Source organism: Vicugna pacos, chromosome 1 (assembly GCF_048564905.1).
Source record: "Vicugna pacos chromosome 1, VicPac4, whole genome shotgun sequence".
Taxonomy (NCBI): domain Eukaryota; kingdom Metazoa; phylum Chordata; class Mammalia; order Artiodactyla; family Camelidae; genus Vicugna; species Vicugna pacos.
This window is the reverse complement of record NC_132987.1, coordinates 89585134-89608954: the sequence shown is the minus strand read 5'-3', so window position 1 is coordinate 89608954 and position 23821 is coordinate 89585134. Positions and strand designations below refer to the sequence as shown.

Here is a 23821-nt window from a genome sequence, read left to right as displayed (position 1 = left end):
CTAGGTGGGCCCTTTCAATTTCAAACTCCAATCCCTGAGTTCTGAGAAATTTTTTTTAATCATTTTTTTAAAATCTCATTTTCTCCAGCTTTTGATTTTTTTCTTTCTGGAGCTCTTACTGTCTGTTGAATCCCCTGTATTATATTGTATTATTTGTAGCTCCTTTTCCTTATTTCCATAATTTTCCCCCTGCATTTCCTGAGAGATTCCTTAAACTCTATCTTTATGCATATTTTAAAAATATTTTATTTCTCACATCCTACTTTTGAATGAGAGTTTTTTAAAATGTAGCTTTTTTTTTCTCTCTGAAGTGCTTTCTCAATTCAAAGATCTCTTCAATTTCTGAGGATATTCAGTATAGTTTATTTACATTTTCTCTGCTTTCTACTTTATTTCCAATTTCTTCTTTTCTTTTATTAGAGGCTTTTCTCGAAATGTCAGGTGATCTTTGGCTGTCTGTTTGAGAGTAAGGCAGTAAAAAGCTGATTGGAAGCCATTTGTGTGTATATGTGTGTTGTGCCAAAGAGATCGTTTATTGAGTGGCAGTATTTAATATATTGGGCTCAGCATGGACTCTCTCATTAAACTATTGGACAATTTCATTGTCAAAAGTTTTTCTGTTTTTTGTTTTTCTTTTGAGATAATCAGTTTCCTCAGAGAAGAATCCTCCAGCGTAATGTCGGAATTACCTAAGCCTGCTTTTCGTTGTTCTCGGTGCCAAGTGGGAGAAAGGGGTTTACAGATCACCTCTTCATTTGCAGATCTTTACTTAATCACCTCATTTTAAGTGTGATATTCTGCCCTATCTTAGTTCAGGCTTCTATATCAAAAATACCACTGACTGGGTGGCTTAAACAACAAATACTTTTTGTCACAGTTCTGGAGGCTTGGAAGTCCAAGATCAAGGTCATGGCAGATCTGATGTCTGGTGAGGACCCGCTTTCTGGCTTCTAGATAGCTGCCTTCTCTCCATATCTTCCCATGGTGGGGAGTGACAGAGAGGGAGAGAGAAAGAGAGAGAGAAATAATTTCTCTCAGTGTCTTCTTAGAAGGGCACTAATCCCATTTGTGAGAGCTCCACCCTCAGGACCTATTACCTCCCAAAGGCCCTCCCTCCAAGTGCAATCATCTTGGGGATTAGACTTCAATATATGAATTTGCAGAAGACACGTCTAGTCTGCAGCACACCCCCAGCTGTGCTTAGCGTTCTGCAGTGTCTGCTTCAGCTTCTCTGTAGAATACTTTTATGACTTTTATGGTGGAAGGAGGTGGAAAAAGGTTAGTCACCAAGCTGCAGGCAGAGGACACAGGGAAAGAATCAGGGGTTCTGATGGGTGCTGCACATCTCTTCTTTGTGAGCTACCTGGCACCTCCCATTCCTGGGGCTCCCTGGGTTCTATACAGCCAATCAGCTGGCATCTAAGACCAGCTCCACACAGGCCTTGGTTTCTCTTCCTTCTCTGGTGTGCTGAATCAATCACAACTCATCTGTTTCCAGATTTCAAAATTTTGTGAGTTGTCTTTTGTTCAATTTTCTTTTCCTTGGGATCACTACCATCTGCTGTGCTCTTCAAATTTCATAACTGTCCTTTCATTAAAGTGTGGTTAAAGAATAGAGTAAATATGTCTTTGATCAGCTGTGTTTTACTGGAATAGGTCCCAAAAATATGAAGTCTGGGGCAAATGCATGAAATATTTTAAGCTGTTGATACAAACTGGCATTTAAATTTTTAAAAAATTATTTTTAACAGCTTTGTTGAAGTGTAATTGATATATAATAAACTGCGCATGTTTAAAGTGTACAGTTTCATTAGTTGTATCACATGTATATACTTGTGAAGCCATCATTACAATAAAATATTAAAGATATCCAACATCCCCCAAAGTTTTCTTGTATCCTTAGTGTGTTGTATCTATAGATTAGATTGGGAAGAATTGATATCTTAACAATATTGAGTCATTTGTTGACCATGGTATAGCTCTCCATTTATTTTGGTCCTTTAAAATTTCAGCAATGTTTTGAAGTTTGTAGTTTAAAAAGATCTTGCACCTTTTTTGTCAGATTTATTCCTAAATATATCATATTCACTTATTATGAGTGGTGTTTAAAAGAAAGTCAGTTTCTTACTGTTAATTTCTAGTATATAGAAATATAATTGATTTTCAGTTTTGATGTTGTATTTGTATCCTGCAGCATTGCTAAACTCACTTATGATTCTTTTGACTCTTTTGTAGCTTCCATCAGATTTTCTGTATAAAAGATTATGTTGTCTGTGAAAAAAAAACAGATTTACTTTATTTCCCCCAATCTGGATACCTGTTTTTTTTTTTTTTCTCCTAATTATGTTGGTCAGAACCTCCAGCCCCACACTGAATGGAGGTGGTGAGAGAAGATTTCTTGTCTTCTTCCTGATATGAGGAAGGAAACGTTCAGTCTTTCACCACTAAGTATGATGTTAGCTGCAGGCTTTCCACAGATACAGGTTATCAAATTGAAAACATTTTCTTTAAATTTGAGTTTTGTAAGAGTTTTAAAAGTTTTTAAATCAAGAATGAATGTTGAACTTAGTCAAATGCTTTTTTTTTTTTTGGCAATAGAGTTAATCATATGGTTTTCTTTTTTAGTTTGTTGATATGGCAAATCCAGTTGACTTCCAAAATTTAAAAAACTGCCTTGCATTATTGGATAAATCCTACTTGGATATAATGTATTATCTTTTTAATATGTTCTATTTGCTAAAATTTTGTTTAGAAAGTTTGCATTTATGTTCATGAGGGGTTTTTATCTGTCACTTTCTTTTCTTATAATGTGTTTATCTTGATTTGATGTCTGAGTAATACTAGCCTCATGGCATGGATTAGGAAGCATTCCTTTCTTTTCAATTTTCTGGAAAAATTTGTGTAGAATTGGGATTATTTCTTAAATGTTTGGTGACTATCACCAGTAAATTCATTGGTGGCTATTTCTTGTTGAATGGGCATTTGCACTTTTTGTCTGTGAAAGAAATTGTTCATTTAAATTGTTGAATTTATAGGCATAAATCTATTCATATGTATGTTTATAATATTGATATATTCCCCTATTATCTATTTAATATGGAAACTGTAGTGATATTATGTTTCATTTTGAAAGTGGTAATTTGTGTGTTCTTTTTTTTCTCCCAATGAGTCTAGCTAGAGTTTTGTCCATTTTATTGATTGCCTCAAAGAATCAGATGTTTTAAAAGACATTTTTTAGGGCAGTTTTAGATTTACAACAAATTGAGAGGAAGGTACAGAGATTTCCTATATACCCTGCCTCCACACATGCACATAGCCTCCCTCATTATAAACACCACTCACCAGAATGGTGCTTTTTTATTTTTTTAACCAGGGATGAACCTACATGGACACATCACATCAAAATCACCCAAAGTTTATAGCTGACCTTAGGGTTCATTCTTGGTGTCACATATTCTATAGATTTGGATCAAGGTATAACGATAGATATCTACCATTATATCATACAGAATATTTTTACTGCCCTAAAAATACTCTGGGCTTTGTCTGTTCCTCCTGCCACCCAGTCCCTGACAACCAATGATCTTTTTATTGTCTTTATAATTTTGCCTTTTCCAGAATGTCATTTAGTTGGAATCATACAGTATGTAACCTTTTCAGATTTCTTCTTTCACTTAGTAAAATGTATTTAAATTTCCTCCATGTATTTTCATGGTTGATAAGCTCATTTCTTTTTTAGTGCTGAGTAATACTCCATTGTAACAAAGTCTATTTATCCATTCATCTTCTGAAGGACATCTTGGTTGCTTCCAAATTTTGATAATTAAGAATAAAGCTGCTATAAACATCCATGTGCAGGTTTTTGTGTGGCCATAAGTTTTCAACTCCTTTGAATAAACACCAAGAAGTTCAATTGCTGGAACTTAAGGTAAAAGTATGTTTCATTTTGTAAGAAACTGCAAACTGTTTTCCAAAGTGACTGCACCATTTTCATTCCCAGAAGCAATGAATGAGAATTCCTGTTGTTCTACATCCTTATCAACATTTGGTTTTGTTAGTTTCTGAATGTTGGCCATTTTAATAGGTGTGTAGTGGTATCTCATTGTTGTTTTAATTTTCATTTCTTTGATGACTTATGATGTAGATCTTCTCTTTAAGAACTGGCTTTTGATTCTATTAATTTTCTCTCTTGAGTTTCCATTTTTAAATTTTATTGATTTCTGCTGTGATCTTTATTATTTCCTTTCTTCTTACTTTGGATTTTATTTGTTGTTTTTTTTCTAGGTTCTTAAGATGGAGGCTGTTTACTGATTCAGGATTATGCTTCTTTTCTAATTCAGGCATTTAATGCTGACAGTTTCCTCTGAAGAATTTCTTTGGTGACATCTCACAAAGTCTAATTTTGATTTCTCACTTCACTACTTTTAAACATTCAAATTCCTTAGACATTTTAAAGCACAAAAATATCTTGAATTTGTCTAGCACTTTACACTTTCCAGGATTAAAAAAAATTTTTTTTACCTCATTTTACTCCCAGACTAAGTTAAAATAAGCCCTTACTTTATCCCCAAATGAGCAGTCAGTCATTTAGCAAGTATAGTGAATGCCATATTTTGTACTAGGTACTAGGGACATGGTAGCAACGAAACATCATCCCCTTTGTCAAAGAGTTTATCTTATTTTAGTGGAATAGGAATTTTAAAGATTAGATGTAGAAACACAGTGAAGTTAAATGACTCCCTGAAGATCACACAGTTATATGTCTTAACCCCTAATCTTTCAACCATAATGTCAAGGTCTCTTTCTTATATCATAACACCTTAGATTTTTAAAAAATTAAGTATAAAATATAAGTGTTTTAATAAGACATATGCACATTATTAAAGCAGAGTCATATAAAGAATCCTCAATAAAGCTATAGATTATTGATTGCTCATGCCGATGTGAAATTAACTGTCTCTCATTTTAGATTCAACGAGAAGAGATGTATTACAGTGTTAATACTACCTGATTGAAAAGAGGAAACTATTCTACCGACACATATCCATAGTTTTACTTTCTGGTTTTCAGTTTCCAAATTAAAAAAAAAATGAGGTTAGGTCAACTGAGTTTTCACATCTCTTCTAACTTTTAGATACTCAGAATTTAAGTTTTAAATATTTATTAAGTATTCATTACAGTGCTCTATTACAGATTCCAAATAAAGTAAGCCACAATACTTGTACTAAATCATCTACCTTAGGAAGCAAGAAATATATATATGAAATATTTTAAAATGCCAACAGGAATGATACAGACAATAATGATCTGGAATAACTGGGGATGATTTTGCCTCCCATCAGGGACATTTGACAATGTCTGGAGACAATTTTGCTTGTCACTACTAGGGTGCTGACTACTATGGGTAGAGTTACCGATAGAGTAGAAGCCAGGAAAGCTGCTAAACATCCTGCAGTGCCCAGGTCAGCCTCCCCTACAAAAATTACCAGGACCAAAACATCAGTAGTGTTGAGGTTGATTAACTGCTCAAGAAATTAAGAGGAAAAACCATGATGGAAGGAAAGATCAGGAAAGTTTCATCGAGGAGCTGTGTTTTTCCATGAACTGCTAACATGGTTTCATCTGGAGAAACACAGCATAAGCAAGGTTATGGAGAAGGGACTCAGCACTGTTTGTTTGGGGAGCTCTGAGAAACCCAGTGCAGTTGGAGTGGAGGGCTCACATGTCAGATAGTGAGTGAGATCGATGTTGTGCTGTGGAGAACCTCAAATGCCAGGATGAAGATTTCTTACTTTATTTATTAGACAACGGGGAGCCATCCAATGGGAATACTTTAGCATAAGCATTGTTTTAGTTAGATGAGTCTGGCAGTGGTCTGAGGTCTGTGGAAGTGGAGAGCCTGGAAGACAATCCAGAAGTTATAACAGTTCAGGCTTGAGGTATTGAGTATTAATTCAAGCAGAACTTGGCTTAACCATGATGCTTGTACCAGATATCTTTGATTAAATGCAATTATAGATTAGGGTAGAGCATTCAGCCGTGGTAGTACTGAATTTTTACACAAGTGCATACACGAAAAGTTTTAGTTTATAAGTGATGTGGGTTTTTTACACCGTGCAATTTTGCTCATGTGTTTATTTCAAGTATGTTTGGTATGTTTAAAAAATTGTTATTTTATTTCATAGGCTGAAGCAATAGAAAACTCTCGTTTGAGAACATTAGCTTTTATCACTTTAATTTTGAGAACTATATGTCTCTGGTCCCTCTGTCCCCTCTAGAGTAATGTTCCTTAAAAACTGGGTTCCATGACTTTCTGTACAAATACATTGCTTTGTAAGTTTGCACCATGTTTATTTCCACTTGCCAAGGCAAAAATAAACAACCACCAAAAAGTTTACCCTCAGACTTTCAGTGGGAAGTGAGGTGAAAATATTAGGACATTTTTTCAATGCTTATAAGTTTTATTATTGACTTTATATCAATAAGATCAGTGCAAGCAACAATTTTTCCTCCATTCTCTTGTTTCCCAGTGCTCTGATGGAACAACTAACCCTAGTTATATCACTGTAATTAATGCATTCAAACTTACATTTGGGCAATAGAATTGATCTTATGAAGCCTGGAAGAAGCAGTCTTGAGACCATCACTGCAAAAGTAAGTTGTTCTACTCGGTTTTCATAATCTCTTTGTTATACTCTGTTTGTAGCAGGACCTCAGTAAATATCAAAGACGTGAATGAAGAAGTGAATCAATCAAAGGTACCCAATATAGCATGGCAAAGATCCTGGAACTGAGTTCTGGCTTTGTTAACCATTAGCTTTTAGGAAAAAAAAAAAAAGGATTTTTGAAAATGGAAGAAAAAAGTAAATATTCTTCCTTCTTTACTTTTTCTTTTTCTCTTAGAAGAGACTTTCTAGGAAATTTTAATTTTAGTCAGTTGCTTTCAAACACTGGCTATTTTAATAATATTCATGACTGATTTGGATATATGTTTAGATCAGAGAAAAACTTGATAGTGACTGATTTAATCTTTTAAATTGAATTTTTTTCATGGTGAATGTACCTTTTGGAAAGTTAGATAAACTATGAATTAACTTTTTATGAAGAAAATTATTGAAATGATTTATACAACTGAACTGCATGTACTGGATCTGTAAACTAGTTTAAGTAAAATTGCCACCCAATGAACAATTTACTAATAAGAACAAAATCCAATCAAGGAGATCATTCTATTGATGAGAACATAGTCTTACTCTGTGCTATGCATTGTACCAAGGGCTGAGAAGACAACCTTTCTACCAATAACCTGAGGAGAGAGAAGGAAGAAGACACAATGCATATGTACATTGAAACATCACCATTTTGGTTTCCACGTGCATAGAATGCTCTAAATTACTTTGTAAAAGAGATAAACTGAGTGGACAGATAATTTCCTTTGCAAAAAGACATACTGGAGGTGGAAACACTCCAGTGCACTTGTCTGTGATCACTCAGAACAGCAGTACAGTTGTCTGGGAGTTGGCTGCCTAGCATCGATGCAGATATTTTCTTTGATTTTTGCTGCAGGTAACTAGGAAAGCCCGGAGCTGCCCTTAGGCATGAGAATACCGTCGCCTTTGATCACACTAAACCATTTTTCAGGGCAACTTCTCGCTAGAGACTGCCAGCCTCCGATCCAGCAATGTCCTTCATGTCAGGAGCTGGCTTCCCAGGGACAGCTAGTGCAGCCTGGCTCACACCAATCACCGTCTACTAGCCTGCTTCTGTAGGGCTTGGCTCACTGGGATGCAACCTCAAAATTTCTAAAAGGAAGGAAAATTTTAAATCAAAATAATGGTTTTTAAAATGACCTAAAGCATCCATTTTGAACTATGGTCCCCATGCAGGACCTGGTTTAGGAGGCACAGTTGTATCTAGACCACCTGGAAAGGCTTCAGGATGGTTTGATGACTCCCGGGCTGGAACTCAAGGCACGGATAAAGGTACTTACACTTCAAAATCCCCCTCAGATGACTTCTGTTAGACACACAGATGCTCAACATTTTCACATTTGGAAAAACAGTTGCTATTAAAAAAAAGAAATGAGTTCTGCTCTTCCTATATCTCAGGGCTAACTTTTTTGTTTAATGAATTTCATTTACAGGACTTTTGGTTCTATAAAAATAGGCCTTAGAAGGTAGTCTTTTTAAAAAATAATTAATTAATTAATTAATTTTTGGCAGTGGGAGATGATTAGGTTTATTTATTTTTAGAGGAAATACTGGGAATTGAACCCAAGATGTTGTGCTTGCTAAGCACATGCTCTACTGCTTGAGCTATATCCTCCCCCTCTTAGAATTTAGTCTTGATTGGAGAATAAAATAAATGTGAGATAAATTATGCTGCATAATTAAGTAGGAGGAAGTTGGGGGTTCTAATACGGCATCTGGAAGGGGTGATAGGTTGAAGGGGCCTAGAAGTGGGTGGCAGAGAGGAGATAGGTTTTGGGACAGAAGATGACAGCGGGACCCAGGACATTTTACTAGACAAAGGCCAAAAAAGACTAGTGACTGCTGAGAAATTCCCTGTGGTGGTGATAACAAGGGGACTTTGATAGAAAAAAATGTCTAAGTATTTTGAAGTCATTTTAAATATGATCCTAATGCCATTTTCTCCCTTAATTATCCCCATACCTTTAGTAAAAATACATACATATCCTTGAGTTAATGGTGCTCTGAGAAATGCAGGAAAAGAACCTCTATCTTCATTTGGAACCATTTGGCACAGCAGCTGTAGTGCACATGACAGTGGGGCGGGAGATTGAGACCAAAGTCCAGCCTAAAATTTTGGAGCTAAGGAATATTACAGAGATGCTGGATTTCCCACTGTAGTGTGCTCATGGGACATCTTGTTTTTTTTTTTTAATTTATTTTTTAAAAGACATTTTCAGAGCAATTTTAAGTTTATAAAGAAAACTGAGCAGAAAGCACAGAAATGTCTCATAGACTCTCTGTCCCTACACATGCATAGCCTCCCCCATTATCAGTATCATTCACCAGAGTGCTCTTTTTTTTCTTTTTAACACCAAGGATGAACCTACATCGACACATCAAAATCACCCAAAGTTTATAGTTGACCTTAGGGTTTCACTCTGTGAAAATATGGTGTGCATATTCAATGCTTTTGGAAAAAGGTGTAATGACATATATTCATCATTGTAATATCCTACAGAGTATTTTCATGGCCCTCAAAATCCTCTGTGTTCTGCCTATTCATCTCTCCCCCTCCACCCCCAGGCTCTTGTTATTTACAGATATTAAAGGGACGAAGACTCTTGAAGACTGGAAGATTTGGGGAAAATTGCTTTTATTAGAAATAAGCCCAAGAGGAGAGAGGAAGAGGGAAAGGTGGGGAAATAGAGCCCCCAAATCATAACATTCTAGTCTTTTATCTCCTCAAATATTTCATACAGGTTAAATCAAGTCAAAATGAAGTCAGCGCAGCCTTGAAAAAAGAAATGTGAAAAAGCAGCAAGGAAGCAGCAAGCATTCTGAGGATAATGTGATGTGAATTAAAAAGGGGCTGAAGCGGGGAGGGTGTAGCTCAGTGGTAGAGCATGTGCTTAGCATGCACAAGGTCCTGGATTCAATCCCCAGTACTCCATTAAAAGAAAAAAAAGTCTTGTTAACCAAAATACTCCATTCTCTGAACATTAGCATCACTCAAGATTTAGCTTTAATACAGGATACAGTATTAAAAAAAAAATGCACTGAGTCTACGCACTTGCTCCCATTCAAAGGGGTTGTGTAACACCAGGCTTTTATTTAGCACCATCTGGCAAAGCCACAGTCTTCTCCCTCAAGGCCTGGGACCTTTCTCAATCTTCTAGTTTTACTGCCCTCTAAGGACGTCTCTGAATGGAATACACCCTGACAGAAATGACGCTTGACATTCTTCTGAAAATAGAGGAGAAAGCTTAGAGATGCAATCACACACAATGGTTCATTAGCCAGTGGCCTGGAGGGAGGGGGCATCCTTATAGGAGTAGAAAGAGTAGAAGATAATCTGGAAAATGCCCTTAGTATTCTCAAAAGGAGTTTGAACTCTAGGGTGAGATTGGAGAGGACGACTGAAATGAGCATGTTCCATTTAAGCAACTCTGTTAAGGTGTCAGTTAATGAGACCCAGTCTTCAAGAAGACAGCTGACAATACAGCCCTCTGTCTTTAGAAGAAAAAGTTTATTCTGGAAGGAAAACAAATGTGAAGCTTTATGTGTAACCTGGAAAATTTAACCCCCTGGGTTTTAGTTTCCTTATCTGTGAAATAAAGAGATTGGAATGAAAGATTTTCTAATGCTTCTAGTTCAAAAATTTTATGATTTGATAACGTTAAACAAACAGAATTTATTAACACTGAGTCATCCAAAGCCCTCTGACAAGTTCTAGTGCTATAGGCGTTTAAGACAGTTCTTTGTCTTCAAGTATCATACAAGTAATTGGAAAAACAGGATATAGAAGTAAATTGAAAATTGTAAATAACTAGCATTGTAAATCGACTACACTTCAATTAAAAAAAAAATAAGAATAAGAAAGTGTAACTCCCATTCCATAAACTCAACTGTACAAAAAGTCAGGCAGCTTTTTATTATCTAAAAAGTAACTTAATTAGTATGAAAGATTTGATCTCAGTTACTTTGGGGATTCCCTATCCTTCTTCTGAGTTATGACACACACAGCTCTAGGGGCTGGAAGACATCAGGCTGATCTGGTCTCTGGTATTCCGCCAAGTAAGTCAATGTTAAGTGATCAGGGTCTCACTCTGCATGGCATCCTTAGACCCTGTGATGGTCTGTTGCTTCCTCATCGTGTCTGGGACGTGGGGAGCGTCTTCAAGGCTGGCTGTGCCCAGCTGCGGCGTCTGCCACACGGAAAACACTCTCTGGGCTTGTGAGGTTTTGCTGGTGCTTCAGGGACCTGTGTGCTCGGAAGAGCTGAACGTACTGCCTGTCTCTCTTTGCCCAGGATATACCCTTAGCTGGGGATATGTCATTTTCCCTTCATGTCTTCAGAGCTCCTTGGTATGTTTGTGAACTCTCTACATTCTCCGTTGGGTTTCGGCTTCTTAAATTTCCGAAATTAAAAAGGCTTTTGAGCTACCTCTTGGTCAGCCTCCCCTGAAGCAATGAGTCACAGATGCCACTGTCTTCTTTAAATGGAGGGAAGAGAAAGGTGACATATATGGAGAAAAAAATAATACCTCAAGTAACTTAATTTGATTAATGATTAAAAAATCAAAACGTAATAGCATGCTCTTTTCTTCCTGGCTGTGTATTTTTTTATAAGTGCATTTTAACACTGCCTTGTTGTAATGGGTAGATTTTGCAAGGCTTCTCGGAGGATCTGAAAAAAGAGGAAGAATTGTCAGCCTCTTTTAGAAGGGCCGGATGTCAATCTTTTCTGCTTTACAAATTAACAGAAAATTAAGAGCATTCTTTCCAGAAAGGGACTCGATGAGACTGCCAGATGAGGGGGGGTGGGCCACGAAATCTGCTGCTGTTGCTGTTAGCTAAAGAACAGAGGGTGCAGAGGGGAGAAGCAGCAGAAGGAAATAACAGAGAATAACAGAAGGAAAGAGACCTTTGGGAAGCGATGCTCCCTGCCTGAGGCCAGGAGGTCACTAGACTCTAAAATACGTGTTTTGAACATGAGCTTCATGGGGTGAATGCCTGGAGAGAACTTGCAATATTCTTTGTGTAAGTACTTGGTTTTCCAGAGAATCTAATAAGTAAATATATTCTAATTTTGGGAGGGAGATGGGTGGGGAGTCAGAGGCATAGTGACTTGCCAAAGGCTCTGATAGTTTTTCTTCAAGACACAGAAAGTCAGAACTTGGGGTAGTTGTCCAGATAAAAGACAGGGAAGTCTACACCAGAGGAAGCATTGAGATGGCCCAGGTCTGGAGAAATGACTAGCACAAAGGCTCCAGCATGAAGATTCTTCAAACCAGGCTTATGGAATGTGGCTTAGACAGAGCTGGTGAGGACAAGAGCTGAGGACCTATATGCTCAGAAATTAAGCCAGCCCAGCCAGCCCAGCCAGCCTGTGGTTAGGCCAAATTTCTGTGATGGTTAAAAAAATGTGTATCATAAATAGAACTATTGGTATGACTTTGTTACTACGTTTTGTTTTGTTTTGTTTTTCAGTTTTGCTTTTCCTTTAGCATTTTGGGAAAGCCTTTTTGGAAAATTTGAGGTTATCTCAACTAAGCCGTGGGATGAAAAAATGTCTCCCTCTTCTCTCCACCCAAATTTGGAGAACAAAAGGGTCGGTGTGAGGGTAGGAAAAAGCGGTGGAACTAAGCACACAGTGAGTCAGGAGGTGTTCTGAACTAAAGATAGGGCTTGCCAAGTGCTGACCGTGTGGTTCTTAAACTGAACACCATTGAACGTCCCAGGAGGGAGAAATCACTGTGGTTGGGTTTGCTGGGAAATAGTTCATGAAACAGTTTTCATTTGAAATAGACCTTTAAATACGGGTAAGGATTCAGAGGAATGTACTTGGGTATGAGCCGGCCTTATCCGTACACCGGCATACCTCATTTTATTGTGATTTGCTTTATTGCTACTACAGATACAAATTGAAGCTTTGTAGCAACCCTGTGTCAAGTAAGTCTTTTGGTGTCATTTTTCCAACATTTGATCATTTCATGTCTATGTGACACAGTTTGGTGATTCTCATAATATTTCGAACTTCTAATCATTATTATATTTGTTACGGTGATCTGTGTGTGATCTTTGATGTTACTATTAGGACTCACTAAAGGCTCAGTTGATGGTTAGCATTTTTTAGCATAAAGTACTTTTTAATTAAGGTATGTACAATGTTTTTTTAAGACATAATACTATTGCACACTTAATAGACTACAGTATAGTGTAAATACAGATTTTATATGCACTGGGAAACCAAAAAATTTGTGTGACTTTCTTTACTGAAGTGATATGGAGCGGAACCAGCAATATGTCCAAGGTATGCCTGTGTTAGTTTTTACACTCAGTTTGTTATAGAGTCCAAACTTGTACTGCTCACCGCACAACAGACCAATAAATCGAGGAACAAGTTGCTGAGGCAAGGAAAAATGGCTTTATTTAGAAAGCCAGCAGACTAAGAAGATGGTAGAATAGTGTCCCAAAGAACCATCTTACCTGAGTTAGAATTCTGGTTTCTTTTCTACTAAAAGAGGAGGGCGTAAAGTCAAACATATCCTGGTTCCAGTCAGCCCTTGAGGGGGGTATGTTGATTTCTTTCTTCTTACAGTCATTCACAGGTGGGTCTGGTCAGGATGTTTCCTGTGAGCTGAACAAAGATATTTTAGCTTAACGCTCATTACCTGGAAGGCAGAGTTCCCAGAGATGGGTTTTTATGTATAATTTAAGCTGATAGGCAACATGTCTTTAGTGATTAACGTGTAGCAAAAGCAACAGAATACAAAGGTTAAAGCAAAAGAAACAGCTCCACTGTAGAGTCAGGTTTTTCCTTCTCCATTAAAAATTCGCTAAACACAGCCTGTTGCAGGAGCAGTCTTCCCAAGTCGTGTTTTTCACAATCTGGATTCTCTCACTTGGCTGTGTGTGAATGAGGAAGTGGGCAAGTGACTTTCCAAGTTACCACTGTGAAGTAAATTGATGGTGGATTAAATAAAGATATATGGAATGTTGTACAGAAAGTAGTTTTTAGGAAATCTGGAAACCTGGGTGAAGCATGGTTTTAATACCTTCTTATATGAGTTATGAGATGAGTGATAAATATTAGCAGGCAGCGAATTACTATGCTTTAGCCTTTGCTTAAGATAACTCTGACCTTGTCTCTTATAGCTTTGTGCACAGTAGCAAGGTAAGAAAATCATTTGATTAGTTTCTTACGCATATGTGTATTTCTACAGGATTTCAACTGGGAAGTTGATCATTGAAGGACAGATACAATAACTTTTAGATGATTTGTTTTGGGAGAGAGCCTTTTACTTCAGGAAGACTGCCTTCTAGATCTTGTTATATTACTAACTAGCACTGTGACCTTGGGCAAGATACTTAATCTCTTTTTGATTTTGCTCATTTTGGAAGTTAGATTATGTCAGAGGTCCCTGATCTTTCTCTGAGTGGGATCTACTTAATTTCTCTCTCTCTGAAAGCTAGTGGTCTGATAAAAAAAAGTTTTACGTGTTATTTTGATTCTGAAGAAGGCTAACACATAACTGTTTTTATTAACTTGAGTTCATAATTTAATGTATCTTGCAGTATAAAACTCTAACCCTCCCATCTATGTCAAAGTCTGGGGTTAGAAGAATTTGAGAATAATGAAATTGAGAGAGTGTAGAAGTGATTAATATTAATAAAATTCTTGAGCACAATTAAGAGGGGAAGGGCACCACTGATTTCTTCTTTACTAGGAATCCAAGAAAATTATAGGAAATGGGCCTTTATTGTCAAAAAATCTCATGGACCATCAACCATTTACATCTCAACCATGTTTACTTTGCAGACCTGAAGCCTATTTATTCTGTCCCAAGGACTTCAGCTTACTTCTCCATCTTCTTAAAAGATTCCATAATTGACTCAAATCTGGAGAAGAAATAGGTTATGGTCCCCTAAGATCTTTATGTCCTGCTTTACTGAAACTGAAACCCTTTTCATTTTAGGGATTTTACAGCAGCCACTGGGGGAAAGGACCCAGGATAACAATCTCAGATCACTGTAGGCGTGGCTTGTGTTGCCTGTAGGGCTTGCCTTCTTGGCTAAATATTCTGCTGTTCCTTCTTTAGACAGTTGTGGATCATAGCTCTGGGATAACGAGGCTAATGCCAGATTATTTTCCGTGCTGTCTCTCTCTCTAATATGGATTCTAACTTTGGTCTCTGGGTAAGAAGCACTTTCGGTCTGTTTAGTACTGAGATACACACACACACACACACACACACACACACACACACACACACACACATCATATATATATAACTAAAAATTGGCACTTGCCACCTGCCTCTACAAGGATTAAATTACAAGCCACTGCAGACAGTGACCTTCAACACACCCTGGGAGGAATTCAGTGTGGAGATCAGGAATGAGGCACGCTGTGCTCTGGGGAAAAAAACTGTCAGAATAGGCCTTCAGATATTTTCAGGAGAAGATTTTGAGACCCAATTCTTGCATCTCCTCCTATCACTAAAATCACTAATGGAGCCATTTGCTCCTCGTGACTAACAGTAACTTTTGCAAAAAAATGTACTTGATTGAATGTACCCCTCCCCCCACCAATATCACACATATACTGACCTCCCCCACTACCACTTCATAGCAGTTACTAATGTAGTAGAGAATAACCTTTGTTTTGTTAGAGGTTTGCAGGGACACCATGACCTAGCCCCCGGGGACGGCTGCAAGAACAAAGAATGCCTGCAGCAAGAAGGTTACAACAAACAACCACACCCATCTCTTGTTTTTTGTATAAAAGGAGCCTGTATTCTGACTAGAGCAGGATGGTTCTCCAAGACATTAGTCTGCCATCCTCTCGGTCTGCCGGCTTTCCAAATAAAGTCACTCTTCCTTGCTCCAACACCTTGTCTCCCGATTTATTGGCCTGTCATGCGGTGAGCAGAACGAGTTTGGACTCGGCAACACTCAATTATCCAAAATACTGTCCCCTGGGCTATAGCCCTCATTTTGTCCCCAGTTAAACTTAACTCACAACTCTCATGCGATTCTGTTTCAGTCAACCATAATATTTCCTTGGTTCCAGTCCCCAGAGCTTCTATAGTCACTCTTGAGTTTAAGCAAAGTGGGTAATGCTCATGCTCATGAGGTGACTGGCTTCTCTTTGACTCAAACTCATCTCTCCTTTTCTGAAGTTTATACCGCGTGATTTCAGGCAAGCGCTCCCAGAAGCCGTTTTTGCCCTATCTTTTGTCTCTGCTAGAGAATGAGGTTTCTGTTGGTTCAAAAAATCCCGATTTCTTGTGGGAATTTTGACTGTTACTGTCTTTTGTATGTAATTTATTGGTAGAGCCCAGTGACAGACACAATGTGCGGCAAAGAATTTAGCCTTGCCCAGAGAGCTCTGGCTTTGTTCCTGTCTGTGAGTAACTTCTAAATCCTGGGAGGTTCCTGAGTGGCAGGCCTGTCTTTGTTATTCACAGAGGGCACCTTGGACCACCCCTGATAGTTTATGCTAATGAGGTGACTTAAGGCGGTGCCAGCCACACCCCATAGTCTTAGCCACACTGGAAAGATCAACAATATGATTTAGGGTGGGAGCTTTGGGTCATGCAGTATTAGTCAGCCTAGAGACTCAGTTCAGCTACTGGACAATTAGTCAATCAATTATGCCTATGTAATGAGACCTCAATAAAAATCTCTGGATACTGAAGCTCAAGTAAGCTTCCGGGGGTGACAATCCTCTGTGTATACTGCCACAGATGAGTGCTGAGAAGGTAACATGCCATTGAAGACAATGGAAACCTCATATCTGGAACCCTCTCTGACTTGGCCCTATGCATCTCTTCTTTTGGCTAGTTTTGATTTGTATCCTTTCCTTGTAATAAAAGTAAATTTGTCATTCTAAGTGAAGTAAGCCAGAAAGAGAAAGAAAAATACCATATGATATCACTTATATGTGGAATCTATTGAACAGAGGAGGGGTTTGTGGGAAGCTCTGATGGATAGGAGGTTAGTCATTGTACAGGTCACAACTTGGGACTTGTGATTGGCATCTGAAGTGGGGGCAGTTGTGTGGGACCGAGCCCCTTAACCTGTGGGGTCTGCGCTAACTCCAGAGAGTTAGTGTCAGAATTGAATTAAACTGTAGGACACCTAGTTGGTGTTCAAAAAGGACTGGAGTATTGCTTAGTGTGGAAAACCCACACATTTGGTGTCAGAAACTGTCTTAGTCTGTTCATGCTGCTATGACAAAATACCCCAGACTGGCTAACTTATAAACAACAGAAATTTATTTCTCACAGTTCTTAAGGCTGGGAGTCTGAGGTCCTGACACTGACAGATTTGGTGTTTGATGAAGGCCCTCATCCAGGCTGCAGATGCTGTGTTCTCCTCACGTGACGGAAGAGAGCTAGGGATCTCTTTGGAGCCTCTTCTCTGTGGACACTAATCCCATCCACGAGGGCTCTTCCCTTATGACCTCATAGACTCCCAAAGACCCAACTTCCTGATACCGTAACATTGGGAGTTAGAATTAAACATATGCATTTTAAGGGGACACAAACATTCAGATCATAGCAGAAGTGTTTGTATAGAAAAACAATGTTGTTTTGTTTTGTTTTATTTTTAACCTCCCTAACCCAGCTTTGACTTTGTGGCCCCTGGGAAATGCCCCTTTGTTAATATTCCTAAGTTTATATCAGTGAAAAAAGAGGGTCTTTCTGTTACATCTTTTCTCTTCCTATTAGTCTTATCACACTGAACTGGCCCGTGGCATTCTGGGAAGAGGCGGGAACTGGGAGTCCGTGTCTGGAAAGGAGGCTTACTACCTACTCCCAATCTGCTGATCTAGGCTAGTCAATATCCAAGATCTCTTCTAGCATTAAAATATTAAAACTCAATCTGAAAGTTAGAAATATTAATGCCCCCTCATTTTAAACAATTAATAGCTAAATTTCTGAGCTAGAATGGGAACACGAAGTGATACAGCAAGGGGAACAGGATATAACTCTTCTTATGAGAAGAGCTGAGGTTCTCTTTCCTTGATGATGCTAAACATCAATGACTCATTTCTATACGTGAGTTTTCTTGACAGCAAAAAGCTCTGCATGAGTCCCAACATTTGTGGAAGGGGCAGGGGTTCTCACCCTGTATCCATCCTACATTTTTCCTTCAAAGATGTTGCAAGCACCCCTATAAAATATACTGACTCTTCTCTGGGCATGATACTTGCTGACATAGGAATTTGATGTTTGCCTTGTGCATAAGGAATTTGGTGGGCAAGTTTTAAATGCTGTTTAATAACAAGGAAGTTCTGGAGTTTTACATGAGGCAGGATCTTATGACTTTTGCCTATGTTTTGCTTCAGGAGCACTTCTCTCTCCACTAATTTAAAAAAATTAGGTGTAGATAGGAACATAAACCTAACTAACATCATCTGAAGTTTTTAATGAAAATGACGTTTTGTCATCTTATATTTTTCTATCTTACATTAAAAAGCGTGTGAATTAGCTCTGAGGGAAGGATGCTTAGAAATTACTACCTTTGCCACATGGGACCTCAAGCCTCTGAAATTATTGATTTCTTAATAGAATGGGGATTCATAGCGTTGATTATATTTGTAGCAATTGAAGTCACATGGTCATTCTGGAATTATTACATATTTATAGTATACAGATTATATGATATTTATAGTTCTCATTTAATAGCAAACACATAGCTTCCATGCAGCAAATGGCTATTAAAATCACAGGAATCATGGAAATTAGATTTATTTGGGCTTCTGTGGCTGCCTGAATTCCACAAGATAAATGCCAGATTTCTTTTTTATTGCCAGACTCCATACTTAAGAAAACCATGAAGAACTTGGAATTTCCTAAATAACTGTCACAGAGATACAGTTCAATTTAGACTCTAAAAATGCATTATTATGCAGTTTCCTTGTCCCTGCCCCCAAACACTGCTATGCCTTCAACCTTCAATCCTCAGTACTCCTGCCATCTGCTCAGATTTTACTGGCTTCATAGTTGACATAAAATTCTGAAAAGAATTTGACTATAGATTACTAACTTTATTACTAAATCAAAAGTCAGAGCTAAATTTTATCATCTTAATTGTCTTTTGTTGTTTGGGCTAGATTCTTTTCTTTTTTTTCCTGGCATCCAAAATCTTTTTAATAAGTTATCCCCTGGCGTGTTCGAACTTCCGGCCCTTGGAGAGTACATAGGGCTTGGTGTGGCTGTACGGGCTTCCTGGGGCCTTGCAAAAATGCCTGTACACCTCTCGGCCCTTGCAAGGACCGGAGAGCAAGGCAGTGCCGCAGCCCTTTGGCAATTCCAGGGCCAGCTGGTCGAAGGTGAAGATCTTGCCCCCAGCCTTGAGGATGCAGCTCCAGGCACGGATGCTCACTTGCAGGGCACGCACCTTCAGCTTGGGCACCTCCTGGACACGCACATCATTGGTTATGGCCCCCACAACCATAACTGTTTTGCCTTTCCAATCAGGAAGCTTCATCTTCGGATCATTCAAGAAAGGGACAGAGGTGGCCGGTTGGTGCAACTCATAAACAATCTCTTCAGCACAACTTGATTGAAGGTGGAGTTGGTTCATTTGGCCAGAAACCTGTACAGCTCGACCAACAGCCTTAGAAAGAGATCCTGGCTCTTGGGCTTCTTGCACCGAATCTTTCGGTCCTTGTTGTGGCAGATGTCAACTCGCTTCCTCCTTAGCCAGGTCTGGAAAGAGAGAGCTTGGGCTAGATTCTTAAGGAGAAATTTCAAGCTGCATCTTTCAGTAAATATTTATAAGTCACTTGTTGTAAGTTCAAAACTGCCCTTAGATTGGTAGGCATGCAATAAATTCTCATGCTTTATTTCTACCTTCAAAGGGCTGATAGTGGCAGGTGTGATGAACAATTTAGAAGAAAGACTGAAGTTAAAAACAACCATTAGGAGACTACTGTGGATAAATGAGCTTTGGGTAATAGTGCTTCCTGATAGTTTAGTACATTGACAAGAGGCTTATAGACCAAGGAATCAGAGATACACTGATGGCTACTAGTGAGCTGTGGAAGTCAAAGGAGACAGATGGCTCTGGGATTAAGAGTTCATGGTATAGACATACATTTATCTGAATAGTGATTTTATAAGTAGATTTTGGATATCACTGATCGATCGATCTATCTATCTATCTATCTATCTATCTATCTATCTATCTATCTATCTATCTATCTATCTTCAATCATCACCTATCTATCCACACACATAAATAGGGAAATACACATATATAGATGCCCCATTAAATAGATGTGTTAGAGCAGGCAGATACCTAGATATGAGCAGGGAAAGGGGGACACAGACCAAATGGCAAGATTTGGGCAGAAAGGAGGGGCACAAGCCAAATGCAGGAAAACATACATCACATAAGAACCAGGGGTCCCTGGGCAGAGAAAGGAAAGCAGGAATCTTTGGGCTGATAAGGGGCCACATCTTTTGGCCTGGAGACCAACCGAGAAAGGTCAGAAAAGGCAGGAATTTCCAGTGTCCGAATGTAACCTTTTGCTCATTATGCCCTCATTTCCATAAAATTAGCCTTGCAGATCAGAAGTACTCATCAAGTACCAACACCGTGACACTTCTGATCCAGACTGAATAAGGACAAAAATCCCTCCTCCCTTTGGGAAGGTGGAGTTGAGATGATAATCAGAAAATACAACCCTAAGCCCTTCCCTCCTCAGTGAATATTCTGCCCATTCATTTTTACACCCTATGTAGCTAACTTGCCAAAGAAACACAGGGCAGCCGCTCACCTAAGCCTGCCCACTCTCCCCTTGAGAGTGTACTGTCCATCCTTTAATAAATCCTCACTTTACTTTTTTTAAATCTTGTCTCTGAATTCTCTCTGAGATGGGACAAGAACCTGGAACACCGGTTGGATCCACCGGCAACAGTTGTACTAACCCTAAACCAAAGTTTAAAAATATCTGGGGATGTTTCTGAAGCAATATATCTATTAACTGTCCATTTTTCAGACTGCTGTCCATATAGAGTGGCTCCTTTTCCCTGAAGATTTTCATTCTTTATTAATGTTATTTATTCCTATGGAATGCACTAAGCACGTCAGCTTCATTTAGACAGTCCATACATCATCAGTAAGAAGTCACAGTCCATATTCACTCTTCCTTTTTATAAGCTGTAACTTTCTGACTTATTTTTGACACTGTTGTATTTTTCAGAGTATTTCTTCAGAAAATCTCAGATTTAAATCCATCAACATGTGGTAGAATCAAGTCTCTGCCTTTTCCCTCATAGCTATATTATTTCCAAACAATAAGATTTTAGGACATATAAACATTAATTTCTGGTTTACCACTTTTCCAAGGTCATATTATTTTGCTTCAATTAATATTATATTTGAATATTTGCATATCCCATAGTGTCTTTGGATTAAATAGAAAACATATGATTAATTCCATTGCTAGCCACATCACTGCTGTAGATGCCTTATTAACATATAAATGATTCATTTGAAAATGGAAAGTATTCCCACTGCATTTAGTCAGAATATGGTAAAAGCTACCTTGCTAGTGATATTTCCCATGTATCCCTCTCATGACCACCTGAGATCCCTACCCTCCTTTTTCGATGCCCTATTCTTTCAGGTTCCTCACTGATAAATGTTAGCTTCTACTCTGTGCTCAGAATTATATCTTTTACATATTTTTCATGAAGTTTTACAATAAAATAGAGAAAAGTTTATATAAACATTAGCCTGGCTTTTTGTTTAAAGAAAACAAATCTAATCCTAAATAAATTGTCATTAACATGTATTTCAGGAAAGGTCTTAATTTTGATTGGTTGTGCTGCTATGAAATGAAGAAACTGCACAGAAAGTCAAGATAGCAATGCAGCCTTAATGCTGGTGATGCTATGTACTCTGGCCTGGACTTGGGGTGGGGCATCTGAAAGGTTTCTCAGAGGAATAACTTCTAAAGTGACGTGAAGAACCAAAGTTAGCCAAAGAGAATGGGAGTTAGGAGAATGATAATAAAGAGAGAAATGAATATAGAGAGAAATCAAGTGACAATAGTTATGTCAGGGTGGCATGACAAAGTGATTCAGTGATGGGCATAGAGACAGGAGTCAGCCTGGGCTTGTAAGCAGAAACCAGCGTCCAGGGGACTGTCAGTTAGCCAATAGAATTGGATCTTATGGCAAAAGCTATCAAAGTAACACAACCCGTCAACATACTTATGTGTTGTTGAATGAATTAAACTAGGAGGCCATTATACTCAGGAGGCCATTGTGGCCAACATAAGCAAACCAAAATCTAAGCCTGTGAAGGCTTCATGGTGACGAAATCAAAACGCGAAGGACAACCAATCACAGTCAGCCAGCTAGGCTTTAAGCTATAGCCAATCCAGCAGTCTCCTTTCTTTGCTTCTGCACTTTCTCTGTTTGAGTCCTTCCACTGGCTCCTGTTGGCAGAATGTGCCTAACCACTTCCGATTTGGCACTTCTCAATTCCAACTGACTTTTGCTCAAATAAACTCTTACAGTTTTTTAATATGCCTCAGTTTATCTTAACAGTTCCTAAGTAAGAATGCCACTTTGGTCTTAATAATATGAGTGTAGTGCTGCATTTTCTTTTAATGGCAAAGATTGTCTTTAACAGCATTCTGAGAGTTGAAGCAATAAGTTAATTACCCAGCAACAATCAATGAAATATAATTTCTTTAAGGCAAAAACTACCTCTAAGGAAATGATCTTATTTTGGCATTTCTTAAAATCTCTAACATGGCTTTGGATCATTTCTCTGCATCATTAAGCTCCATGTAGTTTTAAGTCTGAGAATGGACTGATATGTAATAAATTCTTGTTAACTTAAATGATATTTCTGAATTAGTTATGCCTTCCCCCTACCCGTCTTTTAGGAATAATGTTCTTCTGATACAAACTATATATTTAAAGGAAAGGAATTTTCCATAAGTATTTTTATATTTTGATATGGAACATCACTATCGTGGAAACATTTATGAAAAAACAAAAGAGGGAACTTAATTATCCAGGGAAAAACTTGGGAAATACTTTAAAACCCTTGGAGGAAAGCACACATTTACAGTATTATAAAAAATAAGAAGTTAGTCACTGTAGACAGAGCCTCTCAGGTGATGGCACACTCAACAGTCTTAAATAATAAAAAAAAATGAGAAATAATTTGAAATTAAGACTACTGAGCATGAAACATCAACAGAAATTGCCGGAAAAGTTAGCAATGCAAAAGTTACAGGAGAAAAAATAACCAGCATTCACATATCCGGTACTAGCTTCCAAAATCAGTTTTTAACAGATTACAGTGAAGACATAAAACTTTTAAGTCATGCAAAGGAAAGTAAGAGAGGAAAAAAAATAATGTGGTACAAGAAGGGAAGAAACTGACAGACAAGAGAAATGGCAGCTGAACTCAGAAGCAATGATAGGTACTGTGAAAAACAGCAAAGGATGACAAAGCTGCCCGTGGGTGAAAGAAGGAAAAAACACTGACCAGAAAAATAGTGAGCGCTAGGGACAGGCCACAAAAGAGAAAAATCATACTTACTTCAATAATTCTGAGCACGTTTCTTTGTCATATTTAAATGCTGCAGCAGTACTTGATCAGTCTAGGGACACATTTAAAAATTTTCCTAGTACTTGAAAATACCATCCATAAAATAACCTTAACTCATTAAGGAAAATCAGCATGCTTCATTTTTTAAAATAATAATAAGGAATAGTGTAACATATTTTAGAAATGTGTTCATAAAAGGATGAAAATGAAATTTCCAGAACTTGAAGTATCAAATCTTCATTTGTCTGAAATTTAATTTATCCAAATGACCCTTTTCTAAGCTCTAGCCACTCCGCTATCGTATTTGTCTCAATATCAGTAAATTAAAACTTATTTGTCTGAATTATCCAGCTAATTTTATTGTTGCATTTCAGCCATCTCCTCATTTCATCTGGGTAGAAACAGGCTGATTTCAATTCTTATTACTAAATTACTTCTTTTCTGCTGGATATAATCACTGGCTTTCTCAACCGTTAAGAATTAGAAATCAAGTTTTCAATAATACATTATGTGTTCAATGGGAATCTAGAGCA

General features: G+C 38.0%; 1 pseudogene; it reads right to left on the bottom strand.

Moving 5' to 3' along the window:
- Nucleotides 1-18863: 18863 nt before the first annotated feature.
- On the bottom strand, nucleotides 18864-19630 carry LOC102532321 (large ribosomal subunit protein eL18 pseudogene; annotated as a pseudogene).
- Nucleotides 19631-23821: the final 4191 nt, after the last annotated feature.